General features: G+C 36.1%; 1 protein-coding gene across 15 annotated transcripts in view; it reads right to left on the bottom strand.

The window, feature by feature from the left end:
• The window catches only part of LOC110104342 (G-box-binding factor 3-like), a 37,356-nt gene extending 11,714 nt beyond the window's left edge, over positions 1–25,642 (bottom strand). For 2 of the 15 annotated variants that reach the window (XR_003699847.1, XM_028700676.1), the window contains exons 1-2: positions 25,300–25,634; positions 6,119–6,219 (exon numbers count right to left, since the gene is read on the bottom strand). The gene's annotated coding sequence lies outside the window, so the exon portion shown is untranslated. Of the gene's footprint in view, positions 1–6,095; positions 6,220–25,299 lie in introns of all 15 variants that reach the window. The other 13 variants (XR_003699636.1, XR_003699592.1, XR_003699666.1 and 10 more) reach the window with 12 other exon arrangements.
• Between the last annotated feature and the right edge of the window lie 836 nt (positions 25,643–26,478).

Raw genomic sequence — 26,478 nt, 5'->3', positions numbered from 1 at the left:
TTAAAAGCTCAAAACTCATCCTTAAGACATTCATAGTTTTGAAAGTAGTAGAAATTCTTGCCACGATCACCTTTCTAGTCACCTTAGGTGAATCACAGTAGCATTCAACTCATCTAGTCTAATTCATGGCAATACACACAGACTTAATCTATGATGTGATAGTTGGTCAATCACTTTTATTCAACTTCATGGCAATCATATCTTTCTTGTTTGAAGATTAAGTTCTCCACCCAAAGGGGCAAATGAAAAATTAGGGCGAGGCGAGATCCTAAGGAGGATTTTAGTAGAGCAAATTTAGGGAAATGTTAAAGCTATACCTCGCAACAATTGACACCAATAGTCTATTGATGTTGATAATGAACATTGAAAAATGTCGATGCATGCCACAAATAACACCAATGTCTAATGTCGACCAACACTAATGTTTGTCGTCAACCAACAACCAACACCATCATATTCATTCCTGATAGGTTATTTCCCCTCTTAAAAGGAGAACGACCATACAAACCACTTTCTATCAGTGAAAATCCTTTAAATTTTAGAATTTTTTTAGCCTAGAATAGTCAATAATAAATTTAATAGTCAATATAAGTTCAAATCACAATCCGTCTTTGCCAGAACATATATAACGTAATGCTTTAATTAGCTTAATTTTTTCATATTTTTGGGCACTTATGAAATTCCTTAAAAAATCAGCATATGTCGTAAAAAGTGGGTTTTTTGTGACTGTTAGTATCCATTTTGCAAACCGATTTCACCATAATGTTCTAGATATGATTTGCTAATTTATGAATAATTTTTTGTAAAATTTGGATTCCGGAATTTAAAGATATAAAGAATTTTAAATTAAAATTGAATAAATTATATAATTATATTAATATTATATTATTATTTTAACATAAATAACTTAACCATTATAAGCTTTTATAAAATCCAAAAAAATTGAGTAACTGCGAGCTGCTTAGGGATATTAGGGAAAAAGAGAGAGAGAAAGACAAAACCCTAATTTTGTGGACTTCGAGTCTTTTTCGTCCATCAACTCAGCTAGGAAACTTGTTCGTCTTAATGTAGGTCACATTACTCCTATCTCAATTTAAAAAAATACGAAGTTTTTATCTAATTTTTTTATCAAATTAGGGTTTCACTTAGCGAAAAAATGATAACTTTGCATTGGTAAAACTTTCAACACGTAACTTTTATGTATTATAGAGATTACGATTATGCACATTCTGAATATTTTCTAGAAATTTAACAATTGGGGTTTTGAAATTTATGATATTTTTATTGAATAAAAAATTATCTGGATGTTGGAAAATAGGGTTATAATATAAAAAGTCTTAAAACATTTTTTTACACAATCCCTTATATTCTAATTATTTTATGAAAATGTGCATTTTAACTAGTATGATTTTCTATTGTCTGTTGTTATACAACATTAAAGAAAAATTCTATAAGATGGTGGTGAGACCTGCAATGTTTTATGTTGTCGAATGTTAGCTTTTAAAAGAGAAGCATAATAGTGAGTTAAATGTTGTAGAGATGAGGATGCTCAAGTGGATGAGTGGTTTTACCCATAAAGATAAGATACGAAATGAGCATATACATGAAAAGGTTGGAGTAGCTCCATTGGAAGATAAGAATCGAGAGATTCTCCTTAGATGGTTTGGTAACATAATATAGCGGCCTTCCGATGACCCGTTTAGAAAAGTAGAGGTATTAGATTTGACTTATGTTAAGAAAGGTAGAGGAAGACCTAAAAAGACTTGGTTAGAAATTATTAGAAATGATCTTTCTTTATTAGATTTAAATGAGAATTTGACTTTTATCATGACACAATGGAGAAAAAGGATTCATGTTGCTGACACGTAATGGGACAAAGGCTTGATGTTGTTGTTATTATTATTGTTGATGTTATACAACATTATGCAATTTTGACACATGCTCAATTACTTTTTAACTAATAAAATGTGATGATATATGCACATACGTAATTAAATTATATTTGATGGAAGTTATAAGAGGCCAAAATCCTCTGAGATTTGAACGATGTCAGGAAATTATTGGGAGCTATAAGGGATCAGAATCATTTGAGATTCTATCTGAAACTGCGATATGTGATATATTCTGGTGTTATAAGCTCAAAAAAGGGAGTCATAAGGGGCCAAATCTTTTGAGAATCTATCTGGGTTAAAAAAATGTGATATGAATGTTGACCACCAGATAATGAACAACAATCAACAAAAAAAAGAGAGAAAATCAAAATTAAAAAAAATTCCACGTAATCCCAGAATTCTGCAAGAAATCCCGTTACTTGACTATTCGACGCCGCTAGCATCACTTTTCCGCGATTCCTGCAGAACTTCCGTGGGATCGTACCATTTTCATGTCGTTAAATACCGAACGAAGCCAAGGCAATGGATGCTCCTTCCACGCTCGACTTCTCCTCCCGAAATCCGCGAGCTCCTCTCCCACTCAACCGAAGCTCTCAGTTCCTCTATCATAATCCACGATCTTCTCCCGTCGATCGAACTCTACCTTCTCACCAAGCCGGCCTCCACCACTGCCCTAACCCGTCCCTTGCCCGATCTCCTCTGCTTGTGCCGACGTTTCACGCAAGCAGAGAGAGCGAGAGATAGAGAGAGAGAGAGAGAGAGAGGAAGAAAAGCCTCTTACCTGAAGACCTCTGATCTCCACATCCGGCGCCCCTAACTCCTGTCGATCCCTCTCCTTACTCGAGCCTCACACCCGATCTCCCTCTCTGCCTTGGCCGATCCATCTACCTGACCCCAGTTCTCTAGACGGGATTCCCCCCGCCTGCTAGATCGAAAGTTATAACATTCTGATCAGAAGAAACGCAGGAGCTCGCTTGTGTGAAGGTAATTTTCTCCCTAACGCACGATGCTTCGGCCAAATCCAGTAAATCTGCCGAACCATGCTGATTTAGGGCTGGTTAATGAGAGCTAATTTAACTCTCTATTAGGTCTAACCCTCTAAAATTCATCCTAATCCAACTTAAATCATATATAAGTCATGCCTTTTTTGATTAAAATTAATTCTTTTTAATTATAATTGATTATTATTAATAATAAATAATTATATTTAATTAAAATTAATTATAATTAAATATTTGAATTATATTTAATTATTACAAATAATGATTTATTTTAAATTAAGATAAATTATAATTAGTTCATAATTATAATTATAGTTAATTATATTGTTAACAATTAACTATGATTATTTAAAACTAATTATAATTAATTATTTTAATTTAAATTAGTGGCCGCGGTGTTCTCGTCAGAGGACACCTACCATACACGCCTTTATTGCGCGTGGTGGGATGGGACCCCGGTGCGGCACCTACGGCGAGGCGGGGTCACTTATAAGTACCCCCGAGCGGGGGGAAAGCAAATTGTGTCTTTTAAACAGGTACCGTCAAAGACCTCATACACGCCTATATTGCGCGTCGTGGGAGGAAAAAAATAATCATGGCCGCGGTGTCCTCGTCCGAGGACACCTACCATACACACCTTTATTGCACGTGGTGGGAAGGCCCAGTTTCCTGTAGTTTTCCCCTAAACGGGGTAGATGCCGGGAGGTTGCCGAAATTTCGGGTGAATGTAAGATTTGACTCGGACCTGATTTGAACTCAAAAGAACAACGAAGAACAAGAACCTGAGATTGGTGAAAGGTGGGTATGATGTTAGCAACAATAAGTCTTCTACAAACACTCCTAGAAGCTCGTAGTAGATAAAACGGGTCCCTGCAAATGAGCACAAACCATTTGTGGATAACAACAATGGATACATCATAGGTACAACGAACCACTATGGACACAAGTACGGATATTACCTACGACAGTGGTGATTAAGAGCTTCAAGTATTTCAGGGGAAAAATAGTCCTGATATTTACAAACACTGGAAGCGACAAGTCCAATAAGGTTCCTTTTTCTTTTGGATCAAGGTACCATTAGTTTCTTCGTTCTAGTTTGTAATAGGTTGTTATTTCTTTCATTTTAATGCAATTTTTGCATTTCTTCAGAAAAAAAACATGAATCATTTTTCTGCATTGTGTCCTATTAAAGGTCAAATTCACATTTAAATATAATAAACAAATGTCATTTCTAATACTTTCTAACAAAATTTTTTTAATATATTTCTACATTTCTTAACATAGAATAGATCTAATACATCTACTCTCCTATATTTTACATAACCAAACCATTTAAGGTGACTCCCTCTAATCTTATCTAACACTGGAGCTACTCCAACATTTTCATGTATATATTCATTTCACATTTTATCTCTAAATATAAAGCCACTAATTCACTTGAGCATCCTCATCTCTCCAACACTTGACTTGATTTTATGTTTCTATTTTAATTGCCAACATTCTGCGCCATAAAGCATTGCAAGTCAAAGTGAAGGATGGTGTTAGGTAATCGACTGCCAGTGTAAAACTTATAGAACAATCATGATAATGTCCCCTACTATAAAGAAAATGATCTAGTAGAAAACTGATCGTTATCTAATAGTCCTAGTTAATAGATATTTAATTCTTTCAAATGACTAACATTTTCAACCACCGACATTGATGCACACTTTTATAGTTTGTCATTCTCCCTATATATAAAGAGAATGATCGAGCGGATCCCAAAATATTTCTCAATGTCTGACGTCCACAATAGACCATTGCTTAACATCTATTATTGGATAACAACTATTGTTTGTCAATTACTCAATTAACAACATCTAATACCAATCCGCATGATCACTTGCTCTCTACTATAAGAAGAGTGGTTGAGATGATCGTTCACTAATGCCAGATGATAACTCAGGCATCTTAAAACTTCAATTTCCAGTTTTCATATCTACTACATCACATTAATGCTCTCTCTTGTTAAGGGGAAGAGTGTCCGTTGGACCTTTGTAATATCCGATTCATAGTGTTTATATTCAGATCAATTGGAGGCCCTATAATTTTTTCCTTTTCTAGATTTTCAGGTAATAAATCTCATTTTTCTGTGTTATTCTTAAGTTTTTTGTGTATCTACTGAATTTTTAATTAAAGCTATGATAATAAACTCTGTACCGCCACAAATATTCTAGCATGAAACAATTTTTTTTAAGAGAAAAAAGAGCTTTTGGTATAGTAAATATTTCAAAAAAAAATCAATCTTAAGTCTTAAGAATATTAAGTCTTTGTGTGCAGTGCAAGTGCAACTATCAATTTCTACGAAAGTCATCTCCTTATAATAGTTAAGGCATAGATTTTCTATATTTTGGTGTTATCTTTTTTATGTTCTATTTTCATGTACATAATATATTATTGGTCTTCACAACTGTTCTTGATTTTTTTAAAATTTGTTAAAATGGGGTATTTAATTGTGATGTCAACTCCAACTGAATTAACAATATTTTATGAATTTTAATTTCTCGTTGAATTTCTTTGATTTATATGATTATGTAAAAAAATATTTGGCACAAAATTCTTGCATTTTTAGTTCAAATCAAAAGAAGATAGATTTATTTTAATTGGTGGTTTTCTAAATTGTGAATACCAAATCCACATGTAATTTCATACATTGAATCAACTAATTGCATTAGGAATTTTAATCATAAGATGTCATACATCATCATCAACTTGAGAGTGATAAATTTAAATCTTTTTTATCAATTATGTAAAAAAAAAATTAAGATATAGAGGATGATATAACTTTAAAAGCTAAGGCTAATCCGAGTGGTTAAAATTTAGATGTACCTCATGACAACTTGTTCTATTAATCTACAATCAAGTTAACTATGTTCGATGAATCCAATTGTTGTGGAATAAAAAAGTCACAGATGGTTAAGAAAATTTAGTGAAAATGAGAACGTTCAAATTAATATGTGACAAAACTAAGAATGATTGTGCAAAAGAAGTTGGAGTAATATGTATTGAAGACAAAGTAGTTGATATTAGATTAAGTGACTTCGAGATATAGAATAACAGATGGCAAATGCATTCATTAGATGGTTAATAAAGTTATAGTAAAATTATTAGAAAAGGAAAATGTGAGAACTATGGTAACATGGGTAGACATTATTCAAAAAACCTGATAAAAAATGGATTCAAAACCTCTTGTAATACTGAACAAAAATGATGGAAAATGAAGATTCAGTCCCAAGCAGTTGAGTGAAGACTGATGATGATGATGATATAGTTAAACCATCGAACAACTGCACAAGCAAAAACATAAAAGTACAGATAAAAACTAGAGAGAACAGCATACAATAACAACATAATTGCGAGTAGCGAATACAAGGAATCCACATATTTGGGTTCTGGAGGAGCACATTTTCTGATTTTGTTATTCCGTCCAAGTTGTGGGAACAAAACTTGTAGTGCCATAAGAGCAACAACTTTGGAAATGGAAACAGGCAATTTCTAATCCCCTAACTAATATTGGTGAAATTACACGGAAAAAATAGTTCTGTGATTTTATTTTTGGTAAAAGCATAAGTTTAGTTGAAGATGTATTCGTAAAAAGAATAGAAGCGCATAAAACCTGTGGACTCCACAGGGGTTTTTAGATAGTGCACAAGCAAACTAGAAAAAAAATAAATAAACAAAACAAAAGGAGCAGCAACAACAACGATGATCACCAAGAAAGCCAAAAAATATGGAATTCTTCAGACAAAATACCAAAGCATAGGTGCTGTTTGGTTGTTATCGTTATTGAATGTGGTTGGATGTAATATTGTATACAAATTGATGGAGGCAAACCTACAATATCCTGAAGACATTTACTTTTTGCTGTAACATCCTAATTATTTTCTCCTAAAAACCGCATAAAGCAATGAGAGCAAGAGCTTCTAGCTAATGCAGCATCTGACAGAGTGTTAATGTACAAATCTTAACATCATATTATTGTTATGTAAGTTTTTTATTTGTTTCCAAATTGGAGTCGTAATTAGAGGAGCTCTAATTATGACATTGATTAGGTGCCCTGATTAGTGCATTAATTAGAAATTTTAATTAATGCACTGATTGAGAGATCTAATTGGCATGATTACAATTTCATTAATTAAGTTTTCCTTATTAACTTTATTTCAAATCTATAAAAATAAGTTTGAGGGTTGCTAAAGTAAAATAGAGCCAATTGTAATCATGTTTCTCCACATTATAGTGAAATCATCCCCTCCCCGTAGACATAGGTGATTCATCGCCGAACCACATAAACCACAACATGTGTGATTTGTGTTTTTTTTCTATAAAACCCGAAAACGACGATCGTAGGTCGTCGCACGTATTTCGATGGATCGAGTCGAAACTTAAGTGAATATTCAAAGTTAAAGTAATTTGATTAAAATAATTTTATAAAATTCTACGCGAAATTCTGATCATTTTGGAAGATAGAACTTGTATCCAATTTCGCTTAAATTAGGAGATAGAATTTTTAGAAGTTTAAAAATATCAATTCTACCCCTAATTGTTTCTTAAGCCGGAATTGTTTAAGTGAGGTCCGATCATTTGGCAAATCCCCTTTCTCCCTAATATAGCAAACCGCACCCTCCTCCCTCTCATTTCACGCACGATCGGCCAAACAGAGCGAAACGAGCGGACGGTGGGGCTTCGGCGGGTGTGGCTCCGACGGCGTTTTTCCGACGAGAAAATTAGTAGAAATCGAAGAGGACGACAAGAGGAGTCTTAAGGTATTATTTATCCGAACCAAATCCCTCTCAATCTCAAGTTATTTGGAGACGAAATTTCTAGGGCTTTATTAAAATTTAGTTCTTTCGAAACTTCTTTACAAAATCTTTAAGGAATGATTAGAGAAGTATTTTAACGATGAAAATGAAGTTTTTGGAGAAATTTTTGGAAATAAAAAATTTAGGGCTTGTACCTAAAATCTAATTTCCTTAAAGTGCTTTTACAAAAATTGATTCTAATGGTTTTAGGAATATATTTAAAACAAAAATTTAAGTTTTCATAAGAAATTTTATTTTTCTTACTTTCCTAATTTATTTAATTTGAAAATAATTAAGGTAATTATTAAAATATATTTAGGAATAATTTCGACATGTTAATTTGATGAAATTGAATATTTATGATTTTTCGAAAATTAAGGATTTTATTAAATCCAAAAATTAAGATTGATTTATTTAAAATATCATTAAGCGTCGTAGGAAACAATTAAGGGAAAACGAAGAGTTTAGACAATTAGAAATTAGATTAAACCTTAAGGAAGATTGATTTGTGATATGTCTTTTTATGCAATTATTAGGTTGTATACTTTAAGGAGATCGAGGTGTGTCAAAGCAACACTTTGAGGAAGTACCGTGCTTGGATGAAGATAGGTACTCATATTATTTGTAAAAATTTCATATTTATGTTTTGTACTTTTATTCAATACAAATAATTGAAAATTTCATGTTATAAGATTTACGAATTTCATTTGGGCAAACAATATGTTCAAGTCTTTTATTTCATGATGTTAGTGAGCTTTCATATTAAGTTTAGATTAAAGATTTTCATGTTTTAAATGATTGGTTTTTTTATTCACAAGTGTTTCTCTTTAAAGCATATGATTGACTGAATATAAATCATAAATTATTATATAAGATTGTGCACAATGAAGCGAAGTGCCCAAATGATAAAAGGACTCGAAAGGGTCAAATGATAAAGGGACTCGAAAGAGAAAAATGATAAAGGGCCTCGTTAGAGCCAATGATAAAGGAATGACCAAATGATATAAAATGTGTACCTGATCAAAGCGAAAATTTATGGGCACATCCGAGATGAGTGATATAATAGACATTATGCATAATATGTTTTATGTATGTTTTTTATACAATATGAAAGTTGATGTTTGAGGAAAAAGATAAATGAAAGGTTTATGATTGAGGAAAAATTATGAAAAAATTTCTTATATGTAATTTTATGAACTTATGCATTATTGACCGTCGTTTCATGTTTTATTATCAAAAGATATTTTATTATGGTTTTATACAAATTTTTAAGAAAAATATGAATTACCTGCTGAGCGAGCAAGCTCACCACTGCTTGTGGAAATCTTTTTCAGGAGAATCATATGGAAGTAATGACAACGAGATGAAAGTACACCTACCGTCGTAGAGGACCTCAAGAAATATATAGTTTTATGTTTCATGTTTTGAGTTTGAGTTAGTGGTTTGTATCTGAACAGTTTATTAGAGTTTATGTAAATGTGGATGTTTAAATTTTTAGTTATTGTGTGAGAAGAAACAAATTGGATGAACTTTCAGTTGATGTTTTTAGTTGGCTCTTTCTTATTATGTGATTGATGATGTTAATGTTTTGTCATAAAAGTTTAAATAGAATTGTTATGTTTTATGTTACGGTGTTTTTCATATGACTGCCTGCTCCTGCCCCGTTAATTCGGGCTAGCCGAGTCAAGTCGTGACAAAAGTGGTATCAGAGCAAAGGTTTAATAATGATGAATGAAATAGCCTATAGGAGAATTGTATGAGTCTTAGAATGTTTAGGAAGTGTGGATTTTATGATTTATTTGTCTTATGATTGTTGTGTTTTATCTCAGGAATATGGATCCTGAGCAGAATATCACTGATGGCATTGATGGCGAGGAAGGGAGGGAGCTACCAAAAGTAGCAGAACCTCAGAAGAATAATGATAACAATACTATGGAGTCATTCGCTCAGATGATGGAAGCAATGACTCAGATGATAAAAACCTTTCAAACTCATACCAGTGGTAGCGGAAGTCATTTTATGGACAAGAACTTGAAACTATTTCAAGATATGAAGCCTCCGTTGTTTTCAAGTGGTGGACCTATAGAGGCTGAAGATTGGTTGATGTGGATAGAGAAAATCCTGGAGGGCATGTCTTGCCCAGATGATAGGAGAGTGACACCTACTGCTTATGCCTTTGATGGTGAGGGAGAAAGGTGGTGGAGTCAGTTGCAAGAAAATTTTGGAGGGTGACCCAGCCATCAAGTCTCCTGAGAGCAATTTGTAAAAGTATTCAGAGGCTAGTATGTTCTTATTTCAGCCAGAAGACAGATGCAGGATAAGTTCAACAGATTGGTTCAGGGAGATCGATCTATTTCTTAGTATGAGGCTGAATTCACAATGTTGTCTAAGTATGCCTCTCACTTGATACCTAATGCTGAAGAGAAGTGTCACCGCTTCTTGACTGGATTAAAAGACATAATCAGGCAGCCTCTCATTCCTTTTTGGAATTAAAGATTATTCCACTTTGGTGGAAATAGCCAGAATGATTGAGACGGACATGAAGGCAACTCAGAATAGGAGAGATTTTCAAAAAAGGAAGATTGAGGGCAGGTCAAAGCCCTCTCAGTTTGCTCAGTCTTTAGAAGAAGCCTAGATCCAGCAACACTGACGGCAGTGCTTCAACTGCTACTTGATGCAACAAGTGTGGTAGAATGCATAAGGGAGTGCCTCTCTGGCACAAATACTTGCTATTGGAATTAGCCTGGATATATGGTCAAAGTCTTGCCCTCTTTTGGGGCAGAGATCTACTATAGAGGTCAGGTCAGGCAACAATACTTAAAGGACAGCTGGTAGACCAAGAGTTGTGAAGTCTACAGCTTCTGTGCCTTCTCAAGGTCAGACTCATTAGAATGTTCAGCCTTAAGTCTATGGATTGCCCCAACAAGAAGCTAAGGGGTCTCCTCACGTTGTTACAGATACGTAATTTAATTAATTGTCAATAAATAATTTTTATATGAAATGAGATAATAATGAATGATATGTTTTATAAATGAATGTTGTGACCTTTTATGATTAGGAACAATCCTTATGTGTTATAGACCTGTTAGAGTGTTATTTGATATTGGAGCGTCACACTTCTTTATTTCAGAAGAATTTGTTAGATCTACAAATTTGCTTCCTATAATTATGATTAAATCACTATCAATTTTAATGCCAAATGGAAACATATGGAAACAGATAGGAGTTGTCATATAAACTTGAGAATAGGTGATGAAAACTTAAAAGCAGATTAGATTATTTTGTCATTGTTTGAATTTGATGTAATCTTAGGCATGAATTGGTTATCTTGTTATTTCGTGATTATAGATTGTAACAAAAAGAAGGTTAAGTTTTGTATGTCAGGGGAGAGGAAATTCAAATTTCAATGGAATAAAGGAGTAACAGCCGTGATTGTGTCATCCCTGAAGGCTTTTCAGATGTTGAATAAAGGTTATAAAGGCTTCTTGGCCTATGTTAAGGAGGAGAAGAAGGAAGAAAGAGAGCTGAAAGGCATCCCAATTATTCAGGAATTTCCATAAGTATTTTTAGATGATTTTTCTGGCTTAGCTCCAAGTAGAGAAATAAATTTCTCTATTGAATTAGTGGCATGAGCTGAACTTTTTGCTAAGGCTTCTTACAAAATGGAAATAAAAGAACTTGAGTTGAAGGATCAATTGTAAGAGTTTCTTGAGAAGGGATTCATCACGCCTAGTACCTCCACTTGGGGTGCTCCTGTTCTTTTTGTGAAAAAGAAGGATGGAAGTCTAAAACGTTGTATTGATTACAAAGAGTTGAACAAGTTGACGGTGAAGAATAAGTATCCTATACCAAGGATAGTTGTTTGATCAGTTGGAAGGTACTTCAGTGTTTTCAAATATTGATTTGAGATCAGGGTATCATCAGCTCAAGATTAAAGATGAAGATATTGCAAAGTCTGCTTTCAGTACCAGATACGAGCATTATAAGTTTGTACTGATGTCTTTTGGTTTGGCAAATGCTCCTGCAGTGTTTATGGATCTCATAAATAGAATCTTTAAGCCATTTTTATATGTATTCATGAAAGTATTCATAGATGACACACTTTGTCTACTCCCCAGATAAAGAACTGCATGCAAATCACTTAGGAATGTGTTATAGGCATTGAGAGGAAATAAATTGTATGCTAAGTTCTCCAAGTATGAATTTTGGCTGAAGAGTGTGAAATTTTTTAGGCATGTGATCACTGATGGGAAGATATATGTGAATCAGTATAAGGTGCAAGCAATAGCAGATTGGCCAAGACCAGCTACAATGACTGAGGTTAGGAGATTTTTGGAATTGGCAGGTTATTACATAAGATTTGTTGAGGGGTTTTCACAGATAGCTATGCCACTATCCATATTGACTCAGAAGCCAATGACGTTTGAATGGATAGCTCAGTGTGAGGAAGCTTTTTAGAGCTTAAAGCAATGTTGATAACTGCTCCAGTGCTGACTATTCCCTCAGGATCAAAAGGATTTCAGCTCTATAGTGATGATTCGCATAAAGGGATGGGTTGTGTACTAATGCAGAATGAAAGAGCCATTGCCTATGCTTCTAGGCAATTGAAGAATCATGAAAGGAATTACTCAGCCCACAATTTGGAGTTAGCTGCAGTAGTTTTTGCCTTAAAGATCTGGAGGCATTACCTGTACAGGGTACAGTGCGAAATTTTTACTGACCATCAGAGTTTAAAGTGTATCTTCACACTGAAAGAATTGAATATAAGGCAGAGGAGATGGTTAAAACTCATTAAGGATTATGAGTTGAACATTTAGTATCATCCGGGTAAAGCAAATGTAGTTGCAGATGCTTTGAGCAGAAAGAATTCTGGTAGTGCAAACTGGGTAATTACACAGCAACAGTAATTGATAAGGGAATTAGAGAAGTTAGAAATTTTAGTGGTTCAACCCAATAATGCAGAAATTGTAATGTTGAATCAGACTATTATCCAATCAACTTTTCCAGAAAGGGTACGAGAAGCTTTGCCACATGATGCGGATTTTAAAAAGATACTATATATGATTAGTGTGGGACACACTGAAGATTTTGAGCTTGATAGTGAAGGATTACTTCGTTATAAAGGCAGATTGTACATACCAAATATAAAGGCAGGAATGAAGAGAAGTGTGGTAGATATTGTATCAAAGTGTACTTCATGTCAAATGGTGAAAGTGGAACATCAGAAACCAGGAGGATTTCTATAGCCCTTACCTATACCTGAGTGAAAATGGGAAAATATTGCTATGGATTTTGTGGTTGGTTTACCCAGATCCAAAAGAGGATGTGATGCTTTATGGGTGATAATTGATATGTTAACTAAGTCTGTACACTTTTTACCTATTAAACAAATTGATCCAGTTGAAAAATTGGCAAGCCTGTATGTTTGTGAGATTGTCAGATTATATGGAGTACCAAAGACTATAGTGTCAAATCAGAATAAAAGATTCACTTCCAGATTGTGGAAGAAAGATCAGGAAGCTATAGATACCAGGCTTACTTTTAGTACAGCTTTCCACCCTCAAACTGATGGGCAGTCAAAAAGAATCATCCATATCTTAGAAGATTTACTCAGGTTATGTGTTTTGGATTTTGGGGGTAAGTGGGACACATATGTACCACTGATTGAATTTGCCTACAATAACAGTTTTCAAGCAAATATTCGTATGGCTCCTTATGAGGATTTGTATGGGAGAAGATGTAGGACACCTTTAAGTTGGGCTGAGATAGAGGAAAGGAAGATTATTGGTGCAGATCTGATTGATGATGCTACAGAAAAGATCAGATTGATCCTTAATAGATTGAGGACAGTATAGAATAGACAAGAAATATTATGATGTCAAACATCGACCAATTGAATTTGAGGTGGGTTAGTTTATTTTTCTTAAGGTCAGTCCAGTGAAGAGGTTTGGTAAACAGGAAAATTTAGCCCAAGATATATAGGTTCTTTTGAGATTTCAGAAAGGATTGAAAACCTGACCTATAGGTTGATTCTACCAGCACATATGAGTGGAGTGCATAACGTGTTTCATATTTCCTCTTTAAATAAATATATTATAGATGAAGCTCAAAAGATTAGTACTGAGATGGTAAATATTTAACCGAATTTGATCTTTGTGGGAGAACTAGAGAGAATCATTGATTATGATGTTAAGCAGTTGAGAAACAGAGCAATCACTTATGTTAAGGTGTTGTAGAAGCACATTTCAGAAAAGGATGTCACTTGGGAGGAGTCAGAAATGAGAGAGAATCACCCTCATTTATTTGCTTAAGGTATGACTTTAGTTACTATAATTGCTTTTAAATTTCGAGGACATAATTTTTATTAAGAGGGGAGAATTGTAAAACTCGAAAACGACGATCGTAGATCGTCGCATGCATTTCGATGCATCATGACGAAACTTAAGTGAAAATTCAAAATTAACGAAATTTAACGAAAATAATTTTATAAAATTCTACGCGAAATTCTGATCATTTTGGTATATAGAACTTGTATCCAATTTCGCTTAAATTAGAAGATAGAATTTATATAAGTTTAAAAATACAAATTCTATACCTAATTATTTCTTAAGCTAGAATTGTTTAAGTGAGAGCATATGGGTCATTTGGCAAATCCCCTTTCTCCCTAATATAGCAAACTGCACCCTCCTCCCGCTCATTTCACGCACGATCAGCCAAACCGCGCGGAATGAGCGGACAGGCAAACGATGGGGCTTCGGCGGTTATGGCTCTGACGGCATTTTTCCGGCAAGAAAATTAGTGAAAATCGGAGAGAATGACGAGGGGAGTCTTAAGGTATGATTTATTCGAAGCAAATCCCTCTCAATATCAAGTTATTTGGAGACGAAATTTCTAGGCCTTTACAAAAATTTAGTTCTCTTTCAAAACTTATTTACGAATCCTTTAAGGAAGGATTAGCGAAGTATTTTAACGATGAAAATGAAGTTTTATGATAAATTTTTGGAAATCGAAAATTTAGAGTTTTTACCTAAAATCTAATTTCCTTAAAGTGCTTTTACAAAAATTATTTCTAAGGGCCTTAGGAATGTATTTAAAACAAATTTTAAGTTTTTATAAGAAATTTTATTTTTCTTATTTTCCTAATTTATTTAATTCGAAAATAATTAAGGTATTTATTAAAAAATGTTTAGGGATAATTTTGGCATGTAAATTTGATGAAATTGAAGATTTTGATTTTTCGAAAATTAAGGATTTTATTAAATCCGAAAATTAGGATTAATTTATTTAAATTTCATTAAGCATCGTAGAGAACAGTTAAGGCAAACGAAGAGTTTTGACAATTAAGAATTAGATTAAACCTTAAGGAATATTGATTTGTGACAAGTCTTTTTATGCAATTATTAGGTTGTGAACTTTAAGGAGATCGAGGTGTGTCAAAGCGACACTTTGAGGAAGCACCATACTTGGGTGAAGGTAGGTACTCATATTATTTGTAAAAATTTCATATTTATGTTTTATACTTTTATTTAATACAAATAATTGAAAATTTCATGTTATAAGATTTACGAATTTTATTTTGGACAAATAACATGTTCAAGTATTTTATTTCATGATGTTAGTGAGCTTTCATATTAAGTTTAGATTGAAGATTTTCATGTTTTAAACGATTGATTTTTTTATTCACAAGTGTTTCTCTTTAAAGCATATAATTGACTGAATATAAATCATAAATTATGATATAAGACTGTGCATGTTGATGCGGAGTGCCCAAATGATAAAAGGACTCGAAAGGGTCAAATGGTAAAGGGACTCGAAAGAGTCAAATAGTAAAGGAGCTCGTTAGAGCCAATGGTAAAGGAATGACTAAATGATATAAAATGTGTACATGATTAGTACGAAAATTTATGGGCACATTCGAGACGGGTGATATAATAGATATTATGCATAATATATTTTATGTATGTTTTCTATACAATATGAAAGTTGATGTTTGAGGAAAAAGATAAATGAAAGGTTTATGATTGAGAAAAAATTATGAAAAAGTTTCTTATATATAATTTTATAAACTTATGCATTATTGATCGTCGTTTTATGTTTTATTATGAAAGGATATTTTATTATGATTTTATGCAAATTTTTATGAAAAATATGAATTACCTGTTGAGCGAGTAAGCTCACCCCTGCTTGCAGGAATCTTTTTCAGGAGAACCATATGAAAAGTAATGGCAACGAGATGACAGTACACCTATCGTCGTAGAGGATCTCAAGAAGAAAGGTTTTACGTTTCCTGTTTTGAGTTTGAGTTAGTAGTTTGTATCTGAACATTCTGTTGGAGTTTATGTAAATGTGGATGTTTATGTTTTTAGTTATTGTGTGAGAAGAAATAAAGTGGATGAACTTTCAGTTGATGTTTTTACTTGACTCTTTCTTATTATGTGATTGATGATGTTGATGTTTTGTCATAAAAGTTTAAATGGAATTGTTATGTTTTATGTTACGGTGTTTTCCGTACGACTGCCTGCTCCCGCCCCATTAATTCGGGCTAGCCAGGTCGGTTCATGACATTTTCCGCTAATTTGCACAACAATTGGTATCATAATCAAATTTTGATGCGACGGTGAAATTTCTAAGATCTTCGTTTCTTCCTGACGAACGAGCAGTGTGGAAGGGAGCATACATGCTCAGTAGGACCTAAAAAAGCAGAGGCGCAGCAGCAGGAGCTCACATTAATGTGCCTTTCTCGAAGTGTGCTTGGAGCAAAGTCAAGCGAGAGACTTTTTTCAGCGTGCTTGTGTGCGACTTGTTCAAAAGAAGCAGAGGCAGATCAGTCAAATGCAATTTCGCGTGGTTGCAAGGACGCAAGGTCTCGTGTAGGCTTTATGCAGGAGTAGGGCATATGCACGTAAGTGTGCGGGCACGCTACACGCAGAGGCTTGGGTTGTATGCTGGTGTCGCGTGCGCAGGCAAATTGTGCAGCTCAGGGAGGTAGGTTGCGCCTTGGTCTGACCACAGATGGAACCAAAAGACAAAATATGCATACAATACATTCGAGCAGAACTTGTTTGTGTGATCAAGAGACAAGTAGAACCGACTAAAGTTTGTCGCACACTGCAACATCTTCTCGCGTGTGTCTGGGGCGGAACAGAGCAGAGTCAAGCCAAATTGACATGATTGTCTGCGTAATCTTACGGCTGGGCTGTTAATTTTTGTTGTGGATCATTGCTGGAAGTAGAAAGAGAGCCATATTAGGGTATTTTCGACTTGAGACGGCTACAATTTTGTGGAGGCAATGAAATTTGGCGAAGCCATGGATAAATCCACCTCAACGGTGGAAAAGAGGTCAATCTATCAGGTGGTTACACATCCCATCAAAATTAATATAACAAAATTTGACGACAAAAGAAACTTTTGCATTTGGAGATGTGAGGTTATGGATGCACTGTAATCTTTGAATTTAAAGAAAGTTTTGGATAGCTATGAACGTTCTAAAGAGATGTCTGAGGGAGATTGGTTGAAGATGAACTTGAGTGTATGTGGCTTGATCAAAAATTGTCTATCTCACGATATCAAATATGGGGTGATGATGGAGACTTCTACTGTGAAACTGTAAAAGACTTTGGAAAATAAATATCTAACGAAAAGCGAGGAGAATCCTCTCTATATGAAATATTGGCTCTATAAATTTCAAATATGACATGAGGTTACTATTAATGAGCATCCGAATGACATCACAAAACTATTAGCAGATCTATTAAATTTGAATGAGAAGATTGGAGATGAAGATAAGTTGCTCCTGTTGAATTTGCTCTCGGATGAGTATGAAAACTTTACGATGACACTCATTCATAGGAAGGCCTTGAATTATAGTGTGGTGACTACGACATTGTTGAATCATGAGTTCCGTTGTAGAGACAAAATTTGCAAAGATGAATTTGACCAAGGCTTTCACACTACATCAAGGAAGATCTTAGAAGAAGAATAATAAAAAAAGGGTGGTAGTGGCATTAGCAATAAGTGGGGCAAGTCTCGTGGGTACAGTCTTGGAAATAATTTGTGTGCTTTCAGTTTAGAGACTGATCAATAGAAGAAAGATTCCCCTAAGCTGAAAAAGAAGGGACAAGAAATTTCCACTAAGGTAAAGGCAAAACTTAGTGTGAAAAAATGTGATGAAAATTCCGATGTATCACTATTTGTCGTTTCTCATAGTTTGTACATAGATGGTTCATGCTAGACTTTGGACATTGATGCTACCTATCATATTTGTCCCATTCGAGAGTGACTATGTACATATAGGGAGCTTGATAGAGATTTAGAGACAATGGAAAATGATCAAACATGTCGTACTGTTGGTGCAAGAAGAATCTTTATCGGAATGCATGATGGTACTGTGAGAGAGTTGACTGATATTAGACGTTCTAGATATCAGGAAGAATTTGTTGTTTGTTATGGCCTTAGAGACCAAGCGCTACAAAATAATTATTGAGGCAAGAGTTATGAAGATATATCATGGAGCGCTAATTTTTTTGAAGGGAGTTCGTCATCAAAATTTTTACTATATTCAGGGTATAACAATGATTGAATGGCTTATGTTGCTGATAATTCTTCTGAGGCCACTACATGGTGGCATATGAGGCAAGCTTATGCTGCAGAGGCTTCACTTATGACTTTGGTGAAGAAAAAATTGATCAAATCAGCGAGCACCTGCAAGCTAGATTTTTGTGAATATTATATGTTTGAAAAACATGGGTATCCTTTCGTACTGCTATCCACAATATAAAAGGATATTCTTGACTATGTTCACACGGACGTTTTGGCTCGACGAAGACAGCATCATTCAGCGGTCAGAGATATTTTGTCTCTTTTATTGATGATTACTCTAAATGTATTTGGGTATACATTATGAAGCGCAAGAGCGACGTATTGAAAATTTTCAGAACTTCGAAGAAGTGGATTGAGACTCAGACTAGTAAAACGATCCAATGTATTAGATCAAACAACGGGGGAAAATATATATCTGATGCATTTTTGCGAGAGTGTCAGAGATCTAGGATAAGCACCACTTCATTATTAGAGAGGCACCGCAGCAAAATTGAGCGGAAGAGAGGATGAACTGGACTTTAATGGAGAAAGTTCGGTGTTATTTAATATTGGGTTGAATAGAATTTATTGGGCCGAGGCTATAGACTATGCATATCACTTGGCAAACCATATGCCTTCTGCAGCCATTGGGAAGAAGACCCCAAAGGAGATGTGGTCAAGGCATCCTGTAAAAGAGTTTGGGTGTCCAACTGCTCTGAATGATAAACTGGAATCACGAGCAAAGAAAACAATCTTTATTGGCTTCAGGCGTGGAATCAAGAGCTTCAAACTCCATGATCAGGAAGAGAAGAATATTTTCATTAGCATGGATGTCACATTCGACGAGGAGAGCATGTTGAAGCCTTGGGACTCGAAGCAGATGGAGAGTTTTATTGGGATCACAGATGCACAATAGAACATGGAGTTTGATGCAACTCCATTTATTCCATAGAGTACAATCACTTCTATCCAGGTACTTGATTCAGCTGCAGATCAGAAGATACATATTGACAATAATTAGAGAAAGGTAGAAGATGATGTTGAGAATGAGGTTCTCACTCAAGAATCTATTACTAGGAGCAGGACCAGATGGAAGAATGTCCAAAAATCAGCTTGGTTGAGGGATTTGCACTTTCAGCCACGGAAGCTAAAGTTCTTAGTCACTACAAGTAGTGGATAGTCCAGATGGTGATGTTTAGAAAAGGGCTATAGATGAAGAGATTGGTTCTCTTTAGAAGAATGCTACTTGTAGGATGGGGAAAGGCACTGGGTGCAAATGGGTGTATGCAAAAAAGAAAGGATCTCATGGAGCTAATGTACGGTACAAGGCTAGGCTGGTGGCCAAAGGCTTTACACAACAAGAAGGGGTTGATTATGATGAGTATTCTCTCTGGCGGTTAAGCATCCCTCGATCCTTGTTCTCTTAGCACTTGTAGAACATTATAGTCTGATCATGGAGCAACACAATATAAAAATTATGTTCTTACACGAGAAATTGCAAGAAGAGATCTACATATTACAGCTGCCTGGATATAGAGCCTCAAAAGATTTGGTTTATAGATTGGACAAGTCTTTACGTAGATTAAAGAAATCATCACAAGTAGTTGGTGTTATGAGCAGGTTTATACATGATCCAAAGAGTTGTTAATAAGCTGTGAAGAGTATTCTGATGTATCTTAAGGGTACAGTTGATGTAGGCTTGGTGTTTGAGAGGCAGTTATCTGTTGTAGATTTGTGAGTAGGCTACACTGACTCAGATTACACCAATGATATTGATAAGTGTAGGTCAAAGACTGGTTATTTATTTACATTGGCAAGAGGTCTAATCAATTGGAGATCAGTTCTTCAGTCCACAGTTTCTTTGTCTACCACAGAGGCTGAGTACATGGCAATAATGGAGGCGATGAGGAAGCAATACGGATGCAGGACCTACTGGATGACTTGGGAGTTGATCGGGAGTCTCTAACGATGTTTTTTTATAGTCATAGTATGATATTTTTGGCCACAAATCCAATCTATCATGCTCGTATTAGTACATTGATGTAAGGTACCATTTTGTTCGGGACTTATTTAATGAAGGAAATGTTCAATTAAAGAAGATATACATCAAAGAAAATCTAGCAGACATGCTCACAAAAGTTTTATAGGTTTAGAAGTTCACCTATTGTAGGAGTTTGGTGAACATTTGCGATCATGACTGATTGTTCATATATTTTGAAGAATTATGCTTGACTTGATCCCTTTGGCATGAGAGTAAATAGGCAACCAACTTGGCGTTGTCGTTCTGATATTGGAGTTTTGTCATCTTCCACTTTCTGAAGTGAAAGATGAGGTAAATAATGTTATGAAAGTTTTTTATTTATTTCCAAATTTTAGTCGTAAGTAGAGGAGCTCTAATTATGGCACTGATTAGGAGCTTTGATTATTGCATTAATTGGGAGATTTAATTACTACACTGATTGGGAGATCTGATTGGCTGTTAGACCGGTCCAATGGACCGGTCTAGCCGGTCCACACGGGACCGGCCCAGGTGAATAAAGGCAGAACTTCTCCGCCTCTCCCGCGGAGGCTAATCAAGCCGCAAGTTTTCGGGAGTTGAATAGGGAAGATTTTTGGGGGAATTAAGAGGGAAATTTGAATGTAGGGACTGTTTAGGGATTTCCTTTTGATTTGTATGCATTAAATAGTTTGTTTTCCTAGGGTTAGGGCATCTTGAATTTGGCTGAAATTTGAGATCTCTTAGATTTAGGTTTCCTTTGGGCTCTAGCAGCGTCTAGAGATTTGGGAGAGATCAATCCTCCTCTCGAATTGAGGATCAACTGTATCTAGCTATTTTCCATTTCTATTTCATCAAATAATAAAAATTTTCTACTATTTTCTTAGTTTTGTGTGGATTTTTGTGAAGGATTTTTGTTGTTTTTCTAAAGATTGATAGGAATTACTTGAGATCTTTCAAGTGTTTCCTATCAAATTGGTATCCGAACAAATCTTGAGACCATTGGTGGGCTGTTTTTGCAAATTCCAGTGGTTGTTCTTGGGTCGATAAAGAAGGAAAGTGTTATTTTTTTAAAGTAAAATCCATATTTTTGTATCTACAAAAATCCAGCAAACGATGGTGGCCAAAACGTGGGCACTTAGGAGGAGAGATTGGAAGGAGAGATGAACCAAATTTTCTTCCTTGGAAGGGCAAGTCGCAGACTTACGGGAGATGATGAAGAAGATGTTAGGATTCCACAATCAATCGGCAGCTTCTGTGGCGAGAGGGCCAGAAGGACATAATACAAATTCTAAAATCCGTAAGGATGAAGAGGAGGTAGAGATCGTAGAGAGAGAAAAGAGAAACCCCATCTGGAGCCTTTCCAGAGGGAGGATAGAGGAGATAGGTTTAGGGAAAGGCATGGGTATGGTGGGCAGGAGCAAAGGGGTGATGATTGGGAACGCTAGGTTATGGCCGCGAAGGTGCGGAATTTGAAGGAAGGAGAGCGGAATTCGAAGGGAGTTTGGGTTATAGGGCAAGGGAAGACCAAGAGACATGGGGAGAGCCAAGCACTTGGGAGAAAGGAAGCTATGGAGGAATAAAGGAAAACGGGTGAGATCAGAAAGTGAGAAAGCTGAAGATGCCCATATTCGAAGGAGAGGATGCGTATGAGTGGATTTATAAGGTGGAGAGATATTTCGCCATCAATGGGTTGACGGATGAGGGGAAATTGGCAGCAGCAGGCCTATTGTCTAGAGGGGAAGGCATTGTCATGGTACCAATTGCGGGACCAGATGAGGCCTATAAGGAGCTAGAGAGTATTCAAGGATTGTTTATTAGAACGCTTCCAAATTGATGAGGGAGGAGACTTCTATGAGCAATTTTTCGCACGGGTGCAGGATGGATCAATGGCAGACTATCGGAAGCGGTTCAAGTACCTGGCCAGTCAGGTGGAGTGATTATTAGAGTCTTCCTTGGAGGAGAACTTCATGAAGGGGCTTAAGGCAAAAATCCGAGTGACGGTGAAAGTCAGGATGCCTTGGGACTTGGGAGAGGCAATGAAATTGGCCCAACTAATGAAAAATCAGAAGAATCTAGAGAGGAGAGCAGACCCAGGAGTAGCCAGCTCATGAGGCACTTATAGGATGACGACTACTCATTTAGCACCCAAGGGTCCGACATCAGGAAGATTTCATGAGACCACAAGGAAGAAGCCAATAGGAGGGAGTGGGAAAAATTTTAAGAGGTTGACAGAGAAGAATATAGAGGAGAAGAGGTCAAAGGGATTATGTTTTCGATGTGATGAGAAGTATACTCCAGGGTACAGGTGTAGGGATCAAACTCTTCAGGTTCTCACCGTATGTGATGATTAAGAACTTGAGGAGGGAGGTGCGAGAGATGGATGACAAGTTGTATCTGATTGTGGCGGAGGTCTCCCTGAATCCAGTAGTAGGATTGACTTCGAATCATACGATGAAGGTAAAGGGGGAAATAGCATGAATGGAGATAGTAGTATTGATTGACAGTGGTGCTACCCATAATTTCATTTCCACTCAGATTGTCAACAAACTGTGAGTGAAATTGGTGGACACCGGTTGTTATGGAGTGATGATGGGTACAAGCCAGGGGAACTGTAGAGGAGTGGTGTTACCCATCCAGGGGATTCAGGTAAGGGATGACTTTCTCCCACTAGAGTTAGGAAGTACTGATGTCAATCTAGGGATGAAGTAGTTGCAAACCTTGGGGGAAACCAAGGACAATTGGGGAGTACTCAAGATGGAATTAATGGTGGATAGGAGAAAGGTGGTTATAAGGGGAGATGCAGGGCTATCCAAAGTCATGGTATCACTTAAAATCATGGTTAGGGGCATACAAGAGGTGGGGAAAGATTATCTGGTGGGATTACACAGGATGGATGTTATCAGATTAGAGGAAGGGGATGTTTCTCTTTCAATGCAGCCCTTGATTCAACAATTCGTTAAGGTTTTTCAGCCACCTTAAGGATGCCTACCTCCACGGAAACACAAGCATATTTCTACCTTGAGGACAAGGTGGATCTATGGGATGGATGTATTGTTAGACCGGTTCAACCATTCCACACGGGACTGGCCCAAGCGAATAGAGGCGAAACATCTCCGCCTCTCCCGCGGAGGCCGATCAAGCTGCAAGTTTTCAGGAGCCAAATAGGGAAGATTTTTTGGGAAATTAAGAGGGAAATTTGAATGTAGGGATTGTCTAGGGATTTCCTTTTGATTTGTATGCATAAAATAGTTTATTTTCCTAGGGTTAGGGCATCTTGGATTTGGTTGAAATTTGATATCTCTTAGATTTAAGTTTTCTTTGGGCTCTAGCGGCGTCTAGAGATTTGAGAAAGATCGATCCTCCTCTCGAATTAAGGATCAACTGCATCTTGTTATTTTTCATTTTTATTTCATCAAATAATACAAATTTTTTACTGTTTTCTTAGTTTTGTGTGGATTTTTGTGGAGGATTTTCGCTGTTTTTCTAAAGATTGATAAGAATTACTTGAGATCTTCTAAGTGTTTCCTATCATTGGCATGATTAGATTTTCATTAATAAAATTTTTTTTATTAATTTTGTTTCAAATCTATAAATATAAGTTTGAGGGTTGTCGTAAGTAAAAGAGAGTCAATGGTAATAATGTTTCTACGCAATATAGTGAAATCACCACCTCCCGTGGATGCAGGCGATTATTCGACGAACCACATAAATCGCATTGTGTTTGGTTGTGTTATTTGTGTTGTTTTATGTTGATTTGCACAACAATCATAGGGAGCTATATTCTTCTCTCAATCTCATGCCCCTCTGCTAATAATAGAGACAGTTAAACCATATCAAGTCAACCCTCTATTTATTATTTGTTCAAAAAAGATTGAATTCAAGCTCTAATTTGATTTGCTAAAGATGCTACCAAATCAATTTGACCTGCTTCCAAATGAGAGCACTAACAAGATCTATCATGAGGCAATAGTTTAAATTTGGTTATTTTACGAAAAATGCATGTTGAAATAGGATCACCCACATCATCTCAGCATGCGCTCTTCGGATATAAGGAATTCAAGTAAAAGGAATAAAAGGAAGCTGAAAATTCAAAATCAGTTGTTGGAGATAAAAGCCAGACAAATTGTGTGAATTTCATTTCATCCACTTTCCTTTAAGCTGGTTTCCATATTATATATTCATCTATAAAAAGGAAGAGGACTGGAATCATTTGATGAAAGTTAGCACTTCGATGATTAAAAATCCTCATATAATTAAAAGGATAAATATGCTTTTATTAGCCTTAAAAATCGGAAAAAGCAGAGCTAAATTGCGTTCCTACCAATAATGTTCCTCGGCTCCCTTTCAAAGAAAACGAGAAAAAAAGAATTCTCACGTGAATTTTTATTAAGACATGGGCAGATACGTCTTCCACCATACCGAAGACCCAAACACTCCAAACCAGATGGCGTTGACGGGCAGAGCGCAGACCATGATATCCGCTGTAAGTCTGCGTACCTAATAAAAAGCGTAAAAATTTTGGACACCTTTAACTCCGTAATCAGAAAATTCCAATTCCGTCGGGGCTTTTTTTTTTTTTTTTTGAAAACGAGTTCCCACTTCCTCTGGCCCCGTAAAAAACCCAGCAAAAATCCGTCACCGGAAAGGAGTGAGGAAATTCTGATGCCATTCACCAGACACGAACTCGATCCAGAAATCCTGAACAGTTATGATTCTTCTTCTTCTTCTTCTTCTTCTCTCTCTCTCTCTCTCTCTCTCTCTCTCTCTCTCTCTCTCTCTCTCTCTCTCTCTCTCTCTCTCTCTCAGTGAACATACATGGAAACTCAATCGATGAAGTTTCCTCTAAATAAAAACGAAGATTCTACATACAATCCTTTTCAAAAATCAAATCAGCGCAGAAACTCATGGAAGTATTTAGTTTCAGGGAACAATTAATCATCAAATCTAGCATTTCCTATAAAAAATTTAGTGAAACAAGATAGAAAACATACCTTAACTGTTTAAGAGAAAAAATCCCTCGATGAAACCAGCGAATAGTTTGATAAAAGCCGATGAGATTGCTTAGAAAATCTCAAGGGGCTTCTCAGAGAATTAGGGAGTGAAAGAACGCCTTCAGTAGAAACAAGATTCAGGAGATCGACCAAAAAAGCCGAAGCATCGTGCCCTAACCAAACTGTTTCGTATAAATTTTCCACAACGAGTTCGCGAAAGAAAAAGAAAGAGGGGAAGAGGGCGGGGAGCGAAGCGCTGAGTGGCGAGCAATAGGCAAGGAAGATGGAAGAGATGCGGGCTCCAAGTCAACTGCCACGTCAACTACACGTGTCCGAAAAGGACTCCGCATACATAGATCTTCATCTGATTCAACCTGCACTGCATAAGTGCCTTACCACACGAACTTTTATTAGGTTCGGTCCAAGGACGTAGAGGAACGTCCGGTCGGAGGCAATTTCCCGTCCAAAAACTAGGTATTTGCTCGGTACAACTAGGTATTATTTGATAATAATGAAGAATACCGTTCTCTGAAGACCAATACCGAGTTATACCGAGCTGTACCGAGAAATACCGAGTTGTACCGAGTTTTTCTGAAAAAAACTCGGTACAACTTTTGTATAACTCGGTATTTGCTCGGTAAATCCCGATATAACTCAGTATTGGGTCTTCAAATGATGGTATTCTTCGTTATTGTTTGACATTGCTCGGTATTTGCTCGGTACATCTCGGTATTTGGCGGGAATTTGCCTCCGACCGGATGTTCCTCTACGTCCGGTCGGAGGACGTAACAATTGTTCCACACGAACTTTTATTACATTCGGTGCAAGGACGTAGAGGAACGTCCGGTCGGAGGCAATTTCCAGTCCAACCTGCACTGCATAAGTGCCTTACACACACCATCTAGCAAATCATGCTACGCACACAACTCTCCTTGGCCTATTGGTTGAAAGCTTAGGCTTCCAACTAAGAGGTCCAAGGTTCGAGTCCATGTGTATGCGTTGTGTGTGTGAGTTTGCCTTAAATGGCCTAAATGTCCCAAAAAAAAAATCATGCTACGCGTATCTGAATTATTCGGACCCGCAAATAAAAAGGAAGTCGATTCCCAAGCAAGGTATTGAAAATCGGACCGAACAACGAACTGGAACAAGAAGAGATTCAATTTTATATTATATGATTAA

The sequence above is a fragment of the Dendrobium catenatum genome, unplaced genomic scaffold (genome assembly GCF_001605985.2).
Source record: "Dendrobium catenatum unplaced genomic scaffold, ASM160598v2 fragScaff_scaffold_0, whole genome shotgun sequence".
Classification (NCBI taxonomy): Eukaryota; Viridiplantae; Streptophyta; class Magnoliopsida; order Asparagales; family Orchidaceae; genus Dendrobium; species Dendrobium catenatum.
The sequence above is the reverse complement of the archived record's forward strand: the minus strand, read 5'-3'. Positions and strand labels throughout refer to the sequence as shown.